We start from the raw sequence: 14353 nt of genomic DNA, 5'->3' as shown, positions 1-14353 counted from the left end.
TTGGATGGATGTCTTATAGATATCTATTAAGTCCAACTGGTCTGTTATATCATTTAAGATCACTGTTGCCTTATTGCTTTTCTGTCTGGATGATCAGTCCATTGATGTAAGTGGGGTGTTAAAGTCCCCTACTATTACGGTATTATTATCAATTTCCAATTTTATGTCTGTTAGTATTTTCTTTATATATTTAGGTGCTGTGTATTAGATGCATATATGTTAATGGGTGTTGTATCCTCTTCTTGTATTGATCCCTTTATCATTATATAATACCCTTATTTGTCTTTTGTTTTAACCTTTGTTTTAAAGTCTATTTTGTCGGATAGGAGTATTGCCACCCCCTCTTTCTTGTCTTGTCTTTTCCATTTGCAGGAAATATCTTTTCCCCTCACTTTCAGTCTATGTGTGTCTTTAGCTCTGAAGTGAGTTTCCTGTAGACAGCGTATAGAAGCATCTTTTTTTTAAAAAATCCAATTAGCCACCCTATGTCTTTTGATCAGAGCATTTAGTCCCTTGACATTTAAAATAATTATTGATAAGTATGTACTTATAGCCATTTAATTATGTTTTTTTAGTTGTTTTTGTAGTTCTTCTCTGTTTATATTTCTTCTTTTTGTTTCTTCCCTTGTGGTTTGATGATTTCTATAGTAGTATGCTTGGGTTCCTTTCTTTTTAGTTTTTGTGTATATATTATAGGTTTTTGATTTGTGGTTACCATGGGGTTCATATATATTGACCCATAATTTTGTCTACTTGTTTTAAATTGGTAATCATTTAATTTCAAACACATTCAAAAGATCTACACTTTTTTACATCTCTCCTCTACGTTTTGTGTTTTTAATGTCAAATTTTACATCTTCATGCTTATCACTTAACTGTTTATTATAGTTATAGTTGCTTTTACAATTTTTGTCTTTAATCTATGCACTGGCTTATTTAAGTGGTTGATACTTAAATAAGTATACATTGGCCTTTCCTATTGGGATTGTCCCTTTCTTGTGTAGACTCTTACTTCTTTTCCACTTAGAGAAGACCCTTTAACATTTCTTTTAAGCTAGGTTTAATATTGATGAACTTTTTAAAAAATTTTGTTTGTTGAGAATTTCTTTGTCTCTCCTTCTATTCAGTTTATAATCCCACTGGGTAGAGTATCCTAGGTTGCAGGTTTTTCTCTCTCAGCGCTTTGAATATACCGTGCTACTCTCATCTAGGATGCAAAGTTTCTGTAGAGAAATCAGATGATTGCCTTATGGGGATTCCCTTGTATATGACTATTTCTATTTCTCTTGCTGCCTTTAGAATTTTCTCCTTATTTTACCTTTTGCCATTTTAATTATGAAATGTCTTGGTGTGGATTTCTTTGGGTTCAACTTGTTTGGGACCCTCTGTCCTTCCTGTACTGGGATATCTGTTTCTTTCTTCAGGTTTGGAAATTTTTCAGCCATAATTTCCTCAAATACTTTTTTGATCCCCTTCTCTCTCTCTTCTCATTCTGGGACACCTATAATGTGAATGTTCATATGCTTAATGTTATTCCAGAGACCTCTTAAATTGTTTTCATTTTCTAAAACTTGCTTTTCTTTTTGCTGCTATGATTGGGTGATTTCCATTATTCTATCTTTTGGATCACTTATATCACTTATGTATTCTTCTGTATCACTTAGTCTACTATTCATCTTAGTCCTTCTAGTGTGTTTTTTGTTTCAGCTATTTAATTCTTCATTTCTGATTGGGTCTTTTTAGTATTTTCTAGTTTCTTATTAAGGTGTTTATTATATGTATATCAATTCTTTTCCCTAATTAAGTTAATATTTTTATTACCAGTGCTTTGAATTCTGGTAAATTGCTTATTTATACTTTACTATTTATTTTTTCAGGAGTTTTCTCTTGCTCTTCAATTGAGAGTAGTTCCTCTGCCTTTTCATTTTGATTAACTTTCTCTGCCTCTATGAATTTAGGTGAAACAGTTACCTATTGTGGTATTGAAGGGGTGATATTATGTGGGAACATCCCTATACAAACTTTGTGTGCCCAGTGTTTTTGATGGGAGAGATAGATTTGACATGGATACAGGTCACATCTTTCCTCAGGGTGTGCTGATAGCTATCACCTTAAAAGGGGATGGTGCCAGAGATATAGGGGCTAGAGCTGGCAACTGGTGTGATGCGGGCCTTCCCCTCTGCTCAGCGACCTTCACTGGTCAGACCTAGGGTCAGACCTAGGGTCTAATCCCAAGTCGATGGAGCAGAAGCCCTGAGGTTCAGGCCTGCGTTGGCTCTGTTCCCTTTAAGTGTACATTTTTCTCTCTCCCTCCATGGGACACTTGTCCCAGGGCAGGGGAGTAAGGAAGCAAGTGGGGCTTGTGTGGGTTCTCTGCTCATTTTGGTTGCAGAGTTTCAATGAACTACCTGTGCCAGCACCTGTGGCTCTGCTCAGACACACCCTCAGGTACAAGTTTCCTTTGTTCCTCATAGTCAATTGTTATCAGTGGACTCTGCTGCCCCCACCCTGTTGTGGAACATCTCTGCAGGGCAGATGAGGTATGCGTGGCTTCTCGGCAAGTGTTGGGGGTGAGCTGTGGTGGAGCTGCCACCATCAGAGATCTAGGCTGTTTTTGAGGAGCTGCTTAAGTAGGTGCCAACAATGGCTGCCACCAGCACACCTCCCCCAGGGACCTGGTCACCTCTGTATCTCACAGTCCAGTCTTTTTCCTGGTCATGCCCACCCCACATCCAGTGCTGCACTGTGACAGGGAGTGAGCAGGGTTGGACCATTTGCTAGGATTGTGCTGGGGTGTTTAATGAGACAGTTGCAGGAAACCCAACAGACCTCTCTCAGCTCTTCCTTGGGGGAAAACCTGCACAGACATACTCCTCTGAGTGGAGTTCAAGCTTCCCACAATCCTTCTATTAGTCCCAGAAGTCCTCCAACCAGCCAAGGAGGCTTTCCTCCTCTTCACAGGACCCCAGGATGGGGACATCCAATCTGTGGCTTAAACTGCTCACCCCCAAGGCTGGGGTCCTCTTGTGTAATCTCACTTTTCCTTTGAATCCCCTCCCAGGGGCACATGTCCCAACCTGATTTTCTTCCCTTTCTCCCCAAGTACGTGTGTATCTTTCTTGAAGCCTTGGTTGTACAGGAGTCTGTCTGCCAGTTTCCAGTTAGTTTTCAGTGAGAATTTTTCCCATGTAGATATATTTTTGATGTGTTCATTGGAGGAGGTGATCTCTGAGTCCTCTTACTCTGCAACCTTGATCCAAATCTCAACATGATGTCATAATGTATTCTTTTTGTAAGGTCTTTATTTCTTCTAGGTCAATTTTTCTTTTTTTTTTGGTCTAAAATGTATTGAATATTCTTTGACTTTGGGGCTTCCATGTAATTTTAGTTTAACTTGTCAAGTCAATGAAAATTTTGTTGGAATGTTGGTTGGAATTACAATGACTCTTCATATAAATTGAGAAATATTGACATCTTTATAAATTAGTACAATATCTATAAAAATATAATTTTTTTTACCTCAATATCTTTGAATTAAAGATTTAATAATTTTCCTCTTTTTTACTTTTGCAAATTTATTCTCATGGAAATACCTTATGTTCTTTGTTGTTATTTTAAATTATGACATAATATTATGAATTCTAGAAACTGCATTTTCTATCACTAGTATAAATATAGAGTGTATTTTGTTTACAGATCTTATCTTACAGATAGTAACAGTAGTCATATCTCTTGATTCCAAAAATTTTTATAGATTATTTGGAGTTTTCCAAATAGACAATTTTACCATCTGCCCATAATAACAATTTTGTTTTTTCATTCTAATTTTTACCTTTTTTTTTTTTTTTTACTTGTCAAACTCTGCTGGATAGAATTGTATACTTTGAAGAGAAGTGATAAGGGTGTGATTTTACTAAGATTATACTTGCTTTTTTTTGATTAGTACTTTTGAAAATAATAATTTATGCATTCAACTGAAAAAATAGTATGTTTCTATTCATTTGAATTACTAAAATATATGGATTTATTTCTATTGTATGACTTGGGGGTTATCATATTTTGGCACTTTTTTTTTTGTTTCTATATCTTTTAAATTAGGTTTTTATTGTTGTTATTTGCCCAATTCCCATTTTTCTCTTTTAGGGCTTTGAAAGATGTGTTCTATTTCTACACTTTTCCATTAACTTTTAACATGCCTACTTAAACATTTAAAGTTAGGTAATATTTTTGCATTAATTTGAAATACACTATGCTGTAATTCTGATCACCCCTATTATTGTTATTCACCTTTTAATTTTATTTCTTTTTTATTCTATAAATCAAATATTATTATTGATATATACAGTAAAAGTTTGCTTATGTTTAACTTCATGTTTACAAAAATTTTAAAAAAATTTATTCATCCCTTTTGCTTCCCAGAACTTTATTTTTGAAGTATATTCTTAGGAAACTTTATTAGTGAGAGCTTCTTTATAGTAATGCTTTCTTTTTTTTTTTTTAATATATATAAATTGTTTTTATTTCACAATCATTCTTCTAAAATAATTTACTTGGCATAAGGATTCTAGTTTGACATTTTCTCATACGATGTTGAAGAAATTGCCTCTGGTTTTTGCTGTTGCTGTTGAGATGGCTGTAACTGTCAATGTAGTTCTTTTGAAGTAGTTTATCTTTTTTTTCACCCTATATCTACTTTAAGACTCTTCTCTATGTGTTGTTTTGCAGCACGGCTGCAAATGGTCTGAGTTTATTTTTATTTTCTGTTTGGATTTCTTAGCTTTCCAGAAACAAAGAATCTTTGCCACAGAATCTATTCTGAATAATTCTCAGCCATTTCTCTCTCAACATATTTTTTCCCTGCTCCACTCTCTACTCCATGATCTCATTCAAGAATTCTGAAATATGTTCATATTTTTATCTTGAGTTGTGTCTAGTCTATTAATATTTCCTTAGAATTTTAATTTTTGTTTCTATAGTTTTTATTTTAAAAAGTCCTGATCATTGGTTTTTGCTTGGATGTTGCATTCTCTTTTCTATTTCCTTAAGCATATGAAACGTACTTATTTTAACATTTTCTACCTGATCATTTTATTAGGTGAATTAGGTGGGGGATTGGTTCATTTATTTGAAATATCTGCTATTTCTTACTTTTCTTGACTGGCACTTGTTAGGTTTTATATTTTCTTTTAAGTGTGTGTCCTATTGTGTTACAGTTCCCTTCATGAGTACTCCCTGACTCCACAGTCATGTTGTAGAGGACCTTATTCCATGGAGGATTTGTGTTGTGCCTCTGCCAATCATCTAACCAGATGTTTATACTTTAAATTCTTTCTTTTTAAAATGGAATTATTTTAAAGGATTCAGGCTACACAGATAATCTGATTTTTGTTTCCCAAACTCTGTCAGCATACTATGTTTCTAGTCTCAAAGGAGGCATTTTTCTTCTCCTTCCACAAAACTAAGACTGAGAAAGAAAATTTTCTCTTCAATCTGGAATTGTTGGGTAAATTTTTCCATATCCCGCCTTTATATGGAGTGTTTTCCATTGTGACTTTGTACTCTACATGGGGCACAGAATATTTAGACCTTCCAGATTTCTGGATATCCTCAGGATATTTTGTCAGAGGCATTGTTGGCTTTTATCCTCTGTTCTTGTATTCCCAGCCTTAGAGAAATCCTATTACATTTTTGGGGTCTTATCCAATCATTTACGATGACTTTATTTTATTTTATGTAGCAAGTTTATCTGTGTTTCAGCTAAAAAAATTTTAGGATATCTAACCCCCATGTATCCTAATATGGAAGTTCATTGTGTCTCTTTATATTTTGATTATATTTAGCATGGATAGCTTGTTCAGATCTTGTATTGGCTGTGATATACTATCAACTAGTTCTTATAACGCATTTACTTTATTCAGACTCTATATCAAGAGGTCTACTTTGAAGGAGGAATGTTGGAGCTCTAGTTTGAAGACAGGCTGCTGGGTTGACTGAGAACAACTATACTGGGGAAGAAGAGGACTTAATTGAAGCTACATACATAAGTTAGTAGAGAAAGTTGACCTTGCTGTCTCACATACTTTTTAAAAAATATTTATTTATTTGGCTGCACCGGGTCTTAGTTGCAGCATGCAGATCTTTTAGTTGCGACATGCAGTATCTTCATTGCGGCATGTGGGATCTTTATTGTGGCATAATTTTTAAACATCTGGCACCAGATTTCATTCAACCATTTGGAGAGTGAATCCTGTTTCAATGTGAAGATCCTTTGGGTTTTGGATACATTCTCACTTTAGCATGGAACTTTTGATTTTATTCTTCATTAGGAGGGGATAAACTTAGTATAACATTTTCTTCATTTGTAATGAACATTTTGTTTTAGAATAGTTTTAGATGTGCAGAAAAGTTGCAGATGTAGTATAGAGAGTTTTCATATGCTCCACAACCAACTTCCTCTCTTGTTAACATCTTGCATTAGTAAGGAGAATTTGTCACAACAAATGAACCAATACAGATTAAGTAAAGTCCACATTTCATTAAAATTTCCTTACCTTTTACCAAATGTCTCCTGTTCCAGGATCCTATCCCATCACATTTAGTCTTTCCTGTCACCTTAGGATCCTAGTTGCTATGACAGTTTCTTAGGCTTTTTCTTATTTTTAATGACCTTGACAATTTTGAGAAACACTAGTCAGGTATTTTGTAGAATATTCCTGTTCTGGGATTTTCCTTATGCTTTTCTCATGATTATATATATTGGGTTATAGATTTGGGGGGAGAAGGCCACAGAGATAAAGTGCCCTTCTCATTGCGTCAAATCATGATATGTACTTATTGTGACTTATCTTTTCCCCCTTTCCCATAATATACTCTTTCACTGGAACTTACTATGCACAGTCCACACATAAGGAGTGGGAAATTATGCTTCACCTTTTTAAGTTCAGAGTATCTACATAAAATATTTGGAATTTCTCTGCACAGGATTTCTGTTTATTCTCCACGTTAATTTTATTTAATTATTTAGTGTGACTCATGTATACTTATTATATATGTTAGGTACTTTAATTTTTTTTTTTCATTTTTTGAAATCATTGACCATTGGAGGCTGTCTGCTTTATCCTTTGTCCCCATCGTATTTGTGTGTGTTTAGCACTTTCAGATACTGTAAGATACTACAGGCTTATCATGTATATTTCCTGCCCCGGTCCTAAAACCAGTTATTTCTCCAAGAAGTCCTGGTTTCTTTTCTTGGAGAACGGTATTAAGACTACTAGGGTGTTATTGGTTTTAGGCCCTCTCAGCCACCAGGGTAAGTATATATATGTGTGTATACTAACCTTTGTATATACACATATCTATAAGTACTTCTATATGTAACCATCTGTATCTATGTTAAGCTAAACATGAATTCATATGGAACTTCAGCTGACTTTAACTCATTACCACATCGATGGTTCTAGCCTTCTCCTCTTCCTTGTCTGTATCCTTGCACTTTGACAGTGAGCAACCTGGCTTCAATCATCTGCCATTTATTTACTTAAATTTTAAATTCTAGGATAAATGTACAGTGGTTTCAGAATTGGTAATTGTTCTCCCATAGGGCACAACTTTATCAGTTAGAGTGTTTATGTACAGTTCCTTTTGCCTTAGGTCTTACTATTCCTACTTGTTTCTAAAAGTACATGGGTCAATACATTTTCCCCCTCCCCCTTCAGTGAAATTATTTCATTCATTTGTAATATGGTTAGTTGTTTTTGTAACATTCTGTATTCTATCTTGGAATTCCCTGCTTCTCTATGCTTTCCTAAATGATTTTAAAAATATTTTCATATATATGGTTTTATTCTTTGTGTTGTAAGGTTCTGTGGGTTTTGACAATAGCATAGTGTCAGTATTCATGATTATAGTATCATAAATGGTTTCACTGCTCTGAAATATTCTCTGTACTTCACCTATTCAAACCTCCCTCTTCCCAAAGCCCTAGCAATCACTTACATGTTTACCATTTCTACAGTTTTGTGTTTTCCAGAATGTCAGCTAAAGGGAGTGCTACAGTATGTAGCCTTTTCACACAAATTTCACTTAACAACAAGCATTTAAGAAACTGGGTAATCGGTAGAGACGTGGATGGACCTAGAGACTGTCATACAGAGTGAAGGAAGTCAGAAAGAGAAAAACAAATATCGTATATAAACACATGTGGAATCTAGAAAAATGGTACAGATGAACTGGTTTGCAAGGCAGAAATAGAGACACAGATGTAGAGAACAAACGTATGGATACCAAGGGGGAAAGGAGGGTGGAATGAATTGGAAGATTGGGATTGACATATATACACTATTGATACTGTGTATAAAATAGATAATTAATGTGAACCTACTGTATAGCACAGGGAACTCTACTCAATGCTCTGTGGTGAACTAAATGGGAAGGAAATCCAAAAAAGAGGGGATATATGTATACATATAGCTGATTCACTTTTCTGTACAGTAGAAACTAACACAACATTGTAAAGCAACTGCACTCCAATAAAAATTAATTTAAAAAAAGAATCATCTGTGTATTTTCATGGATTGATAACTCATTCCTTTTTCACTGAATAGTTTCCTATTGTATGGATTATACCATGTTCGTGTAAGGATCCACCTCTTAAAAAGTGTTTGCCTCCAATTTTTGGCAATTATGAATAAATGTGCTCTAAATATTTATGTACATGTTTTTCTGTGGACATAGATTTTTCAAACCAGTTAAATAAATGCCTATGAGCACAATCACTGGATGACATTATAACACTACATTTAGCTTTGTAATAAACTGCTAAACTATATCTAAAGTGGCTGTACCATTCTGCATCCTCACCAACAATGAATGAGAGTTTCTGTAGCTCTGCATCCTTGTTAACAATTGGCATTATCAGATTTTTGAAATTCAGCCATTGTAATAGATGTGTAGTCATATCTCATTGTTGTTTCATTTTGTAATGTCAATGACAAATTACATTGAATATCTTTTCATATGTTTATTTGCCACCTGCTTATCTTATTTGTTAAGGTTATTTGTTTGGCTTTTCTGCCCACTCTTAATTGGATTTTTGCTTTTTATTAATTAAAGTATAGTTGATTTACAATATTGTGTTTCAGGTGTACAGCAAAGTGATTCAGTTATATACATATATATATATATATATATATATATATATATATATATATATATACACACACACACAAATGTATATATATACACACACATATATATGTATATATAAGTGATGGCATATAATATTTGTCTTTCTCTGACTTAATTTAGTATGATATTCTCTAGATCCATCTATGTTGCTGAAGATGGCAATATTTCATTCTTTTTTATGGCTGAGTAATATTCTACTGTATATATATCCAACATCCTCTTTATCCATTCATCTGTCGATGGACACTTTGGTTGTTTCCATGTTTTGGCTATTGTAAATAGTGCTGCTATGACCATTGGGGTGCAGGCATCTTTTGGAATTAGGGTTTTAATCTTTTCCAGTTATATGCCAGGAGTGGGATTGCTGGGTCATATTGTAGCTCCATTTTTAGTTTTTTAAGGAACCTCCATACTATTTTCCATAGCAGCTGTACCAATTCACATTTCCACCAACAGTGTAGAAGGGTTCCTTTACCTCTGTACCCTGGTGTTTTGTTTTCTTATTGTTGAGTTTTAAGGAGTTCATTATATATTTTGGATGCAAATTCTCTATCAGATATGTGATTTTTAAACATTTCCCAGTCTATTATACCCAAGTTCATTTATAAAATCAATGAAATCCCAATCAAAACCCCAGCAAGATATTTTACAGGTAGTCGTTTACTCTTTCTGCCTTCTAAATCCTAACTAGTAGTACAGCAACCAATCTCCTTTTTTATATTAGAATCTTTGTAATAACTTATTACCTCTAATCTCTCTTACCCCATGTTTTAAGCAGTAATCACAACAACAGTTATAACCTGTCTCACATATCTTCTCCCTTTCACTTGCATTGCTGCTGCCCTAAGCCAGACCCCTAGTTTTTCTTAATTTATCTTTTGTAAAGTGTCCTACTAAAGTACAGGGTGGCAGAATATACCACCTCAAAACATGTCTCTTTGGCATAAAGATTATTTTGAGCTAAAAGCATATGAAAAACAGCAGGTATTAGAAAAGCATTCCGACCTCCCCTTTTCTTCCTGAAAGCAGGAGATAAAACTCTCATGTGAAAAATGTCCTCCCTGTAGAGGATGAAAGAAACATTCTTATCACCAGAGACAGGGTGTAGAGGCCAAGAGAATTCTGTACAAGCAGATCTTGTTAAAATAACTCTTATCTTCCTTTAGCCACCCCATATATTTTGGTTACTTTTCAACAATTGCCTCTCTTTATTCAACCTTTGTAAAGGCATATAGGTTTACCACTTCTTTGGAACTTCATTTCCTTGTGAAGAATCCTGTGTCACCAAAAACTTATGTTAAATAAATTTGTATACATTTTTCCCACTAATCTGTTTTATGTCAATTTAATTCTCAGACGCACCTGAAGACCCTAAGAGAGTAGAGGTAAAATTTTGCAAAAGTAATGGTTTCCTAATACAACTTGCTGTTAACATCTCTGTTATATCTCTAGCCCATCCATCATACAGCTGGAGTATGATTTTATTTCTCAGAGAAAAGGAAAATCCTCTTTATTGGTATAGTTAAATTCAAATGAATTATAATGACTTTTATGGTTTTTGATTATTTCGGATTCACTGACCTAAACTGTCTGCATGTGCCTCTGTATCCCCCAATCGCTAGTCATTAGTCTATGCCGTCATGTCCTAAAACACTATGAGCTTTCTCTTAGCCATATCTTTGCCTATGCTCCCTTTTTAGCTTGTAATAGAAGTTTCATTTTAGCTCTGAAAATATCCTTCTAAATGATCTCCATTTTACAGCCTGTTGTATCTGATCAAATGAAGAATAGAGATGTCAATGAATATAAGGTTAACAATATGAAGAGACGTCAGTTTCATTGCCAATGGTGTAATAGATAGGCATTATCTTGGATTATCACTGCACATTTGGAGTTTATAGTACTTTAATGAAGAATAAAGAAAGAGAATTGAGTGTAACATCATGAAATAGGTTCATAAGGACAACAACATTAAAGGCTGACATTAAATACATTTATATCTTTGCACAAGAACAAATATTAAGATGTAATATCATGCTTAAATATAGTGTACTTTGAATTTCATGCTTAAATATAGTATACTTTGGTTTAATAAGTACATAAAATGTTGAATCTGTTACAAAGGTACATATATGTGAGTACCTAAAGGAAAAATTAAATTAACTTCAAGAAAAAAAATATTTGAAACATAAGGGAAATATTTTGAAAGTATCACTTCTCAAACAAACGAAAGGTATCCAAAATAATCTTTCCTCTGAAGAGCTGTAAGATAAGATCTTTAAAGAAGCCAAACAGATGGATGGTTTAATTCCAGTTTTCTTGGTAAATAGGATAAAAAATGACAACTCAAGGGCTTTTTCCACTTCTGTGAATGTTTGCTAAACTTCATTTTATTGTGATTTTTGATGATATTTGCAAATATTAGAAGGGCTAGGCAACAACTGTAAAGATATGTGTGTATTTGTACATTCACATACACACTATTGGCAAGTCCACTTGAACAAATTATAAGCTCTAAGTAAGCCAAAAATATTATCCTTAGAAATAAGAAGGGGGTCTTCCATGATCTGGTAAAAGACTAATTGGGTGTATTCAATTTCATAATATTTTACTACTACACTGGCATACCACTCCCTTTGTAAAGAAAAAAAAAATAGATGAAGACATTTTCTAGTTAACAGGAAAAATAAGTAATCACTTGTATCTGGAATCCCCATGATAGCTTTTCATCCCACATTCAGAGTTCAGTTTTCTGCTCTGGGACAGAAGTTCCACAGGAAAGGAAAAAGCCAGTCAAGTCACCTGGACTTATATAACCATTTGACTAAAGCACTTTTATGGTATAGAATATATACCATATATATCATGCTTCTTTCTTTAAAGAAGCATGTTCACTTCTTTAAAGAAAATTGTACATACCCTTCATTAAGGTAAATTATGACAAATAGTATTTGACTGGCCGAAGCTTCATAGGTTTGTTTAGCCACATAGTGCTAACCTATGACAGAGGAGCTAGATGATATCCTGGTCCAAACATGACTCAGAAGGTGAGGAATTCACAATGATTTTTAAGCTCTAGCATAGTCAAACTTTACTAAAATCTCTCCTAGTCTTCCTTCTCATTCCAAATAGGCCTACCATGTATGGAAAATAGAATATAGAAATGGCAGAAATGTTACATTCTCAAGACAAATGATAGCAACACTGATTAATTTGTGTAATGATATCGCCTTCCTTTACACCTTTTTAGCTAGAGTACCCCATTTGAAAAACACATCTCCTGTCTAGACTTTAGACTCAGTGCCAGAGTCACACTGTAAACATGACTCTAGAGATGAGGATAAAGCATATATCCTTACACTATTTGAAATAAAAATGTGGGTTCTTCAAGACTTGTTAGAGGATCCAATATGTGCAATAAAACCTGAATTCTCTGGAATTTTTGGATGGTTGCCAAACATCACAAAAATGCCAGAGATATGGAAAAAGGGTGGGAAGGGAACTCTCAAGATAAAAACAATATTGCGTGATTTAAAAATGCTGGCAACATGTTTTCCTTCATGATTGAAAGTTTTGTTTTGTTTTGTTTTGTTTTTTAACAAATTCTTCAATGTATAAAATTAAGAATAGCAGAAGGGGAAATTCATATTAGACAAAAGTGAATTGATTTGCCTGAAGTATCTTAGTTTCAGAATAAGAAATGAAGTCTCCAAACAACCAATCTCATGCTTAATTCAATCTCTCATGCTTAGAGTAGGTGAGCCGACATGTAGCTCAGCGTCATTGAAACTTTCAGAGTAGATGTCTTATGAAACAATTTTAATGAAATGAGCTTGCCAGTCCACTCAAAGCTGTGTAATATCATTTTCTTTTGATCTTTAATTCATCTATTTCACTTTCTCCTGAGTTGATTTAAAGTAAAACTTTAATAGTTAGTTGCAAGCTCTTTGCGATAGCTCTTCATTACCTAATTTTGTACCCTCTGGAACATATTGCCTTGCCTAAGAAGGAGCATAAATAAGTAGAGATGCAGATGAAATTTGATTGGCCTTGGATGATAACTGCAGAATTCATAGGGACCATAAATGTTTTCTGATTCCCATATAATAATATTAGAAGGCGACAGGGAATCCTAAACATAGAAATACTGTACAAATTACAGATATGTCTCACATGAGCATAGATACTTCATATATAAAATCCACTATCTGATTGTAGATTGCTGCTATTATTGAGATTAACCAAACTGCTATCATTTAAATTTTTCTGTTTATATAGTAATACTTTATGATATAGAAGAGTAAGAGTGATATATAAAATATTATTATATGTTATATTCTATATTATTATGTAATAACTTACGTTACATAAATGTATATGTATTTTTAGCAAAAGTGTAATGTAAGAAAATTATTGTATATTAACATAATCTACTTAGTCGTATTTAAAAATCCAAATAACTATTAATTTTGAAAAATAGTTTTCTAAATTAATGAAGGCTCTGCTCATAAAGAATGGTTAATTCCATTTCACCATTGAGTATAAAGTTATAAGATTTATAGAGTAGAATAGGAAAATAAGGTGTCAGAGAGTTCATGAATGCATGATACTATTAGGATTCACAATAATAAAGACAAACAGAACCTAAAATTATTGGGTAAATATATGTGATTATAACTAATATAAAGAAAAAAATTTAATATTGTAATAACTTCATATGCTGTGTAATGTATAAAAATATTGAATTGCTATGTTGTACACCTGAAACTAATATAATTCTGTAAGTCAACTATACTTCAATTAAAAAAAGAAATTCTAAGAAATGTAAAAAATAAGTATGGAGAATTAAGTCCTAAGAATTTTAGTGTCAAAATAACTGTTTTTATACATGATTCTATCTTCCAGATTGATTCTAATAGGAAAGAGAATATAATACATTCATAATATTATTAACATATATAACACATAATGTATATTATACATTATACATTAACATACATAATACATAATATTATTAATATATGATTGCAAGCTGAACAATCCAGTTTAAGAAATTGCGATTAGATTTCACTTTGGCAAAAAATGATATATTAATATGCATAGATTTAAAATAAAAAATACTTTATTCTTGCTTTCCCTTCTGGAAAGTTGATGTGAAAAAGGAAAG

Source organism: Eschrichtius robustus, chromosome 1, assembly GCF_028021215.1.
Source record: "Eschrichtius robustus isolate mEscRob2 chromosome 1, mEscRob2.pri, whole genome shotgun sequence".
Lineage (NCBI taxonomy): Eukaryota > Metazoa > Chordata > Mammalia > Artiodactyla > Eschrichtiidae > Eschrichtius > Eschrichtius robustus.
Note: the sequence above shows the minus strand (reverse complement) of the source record.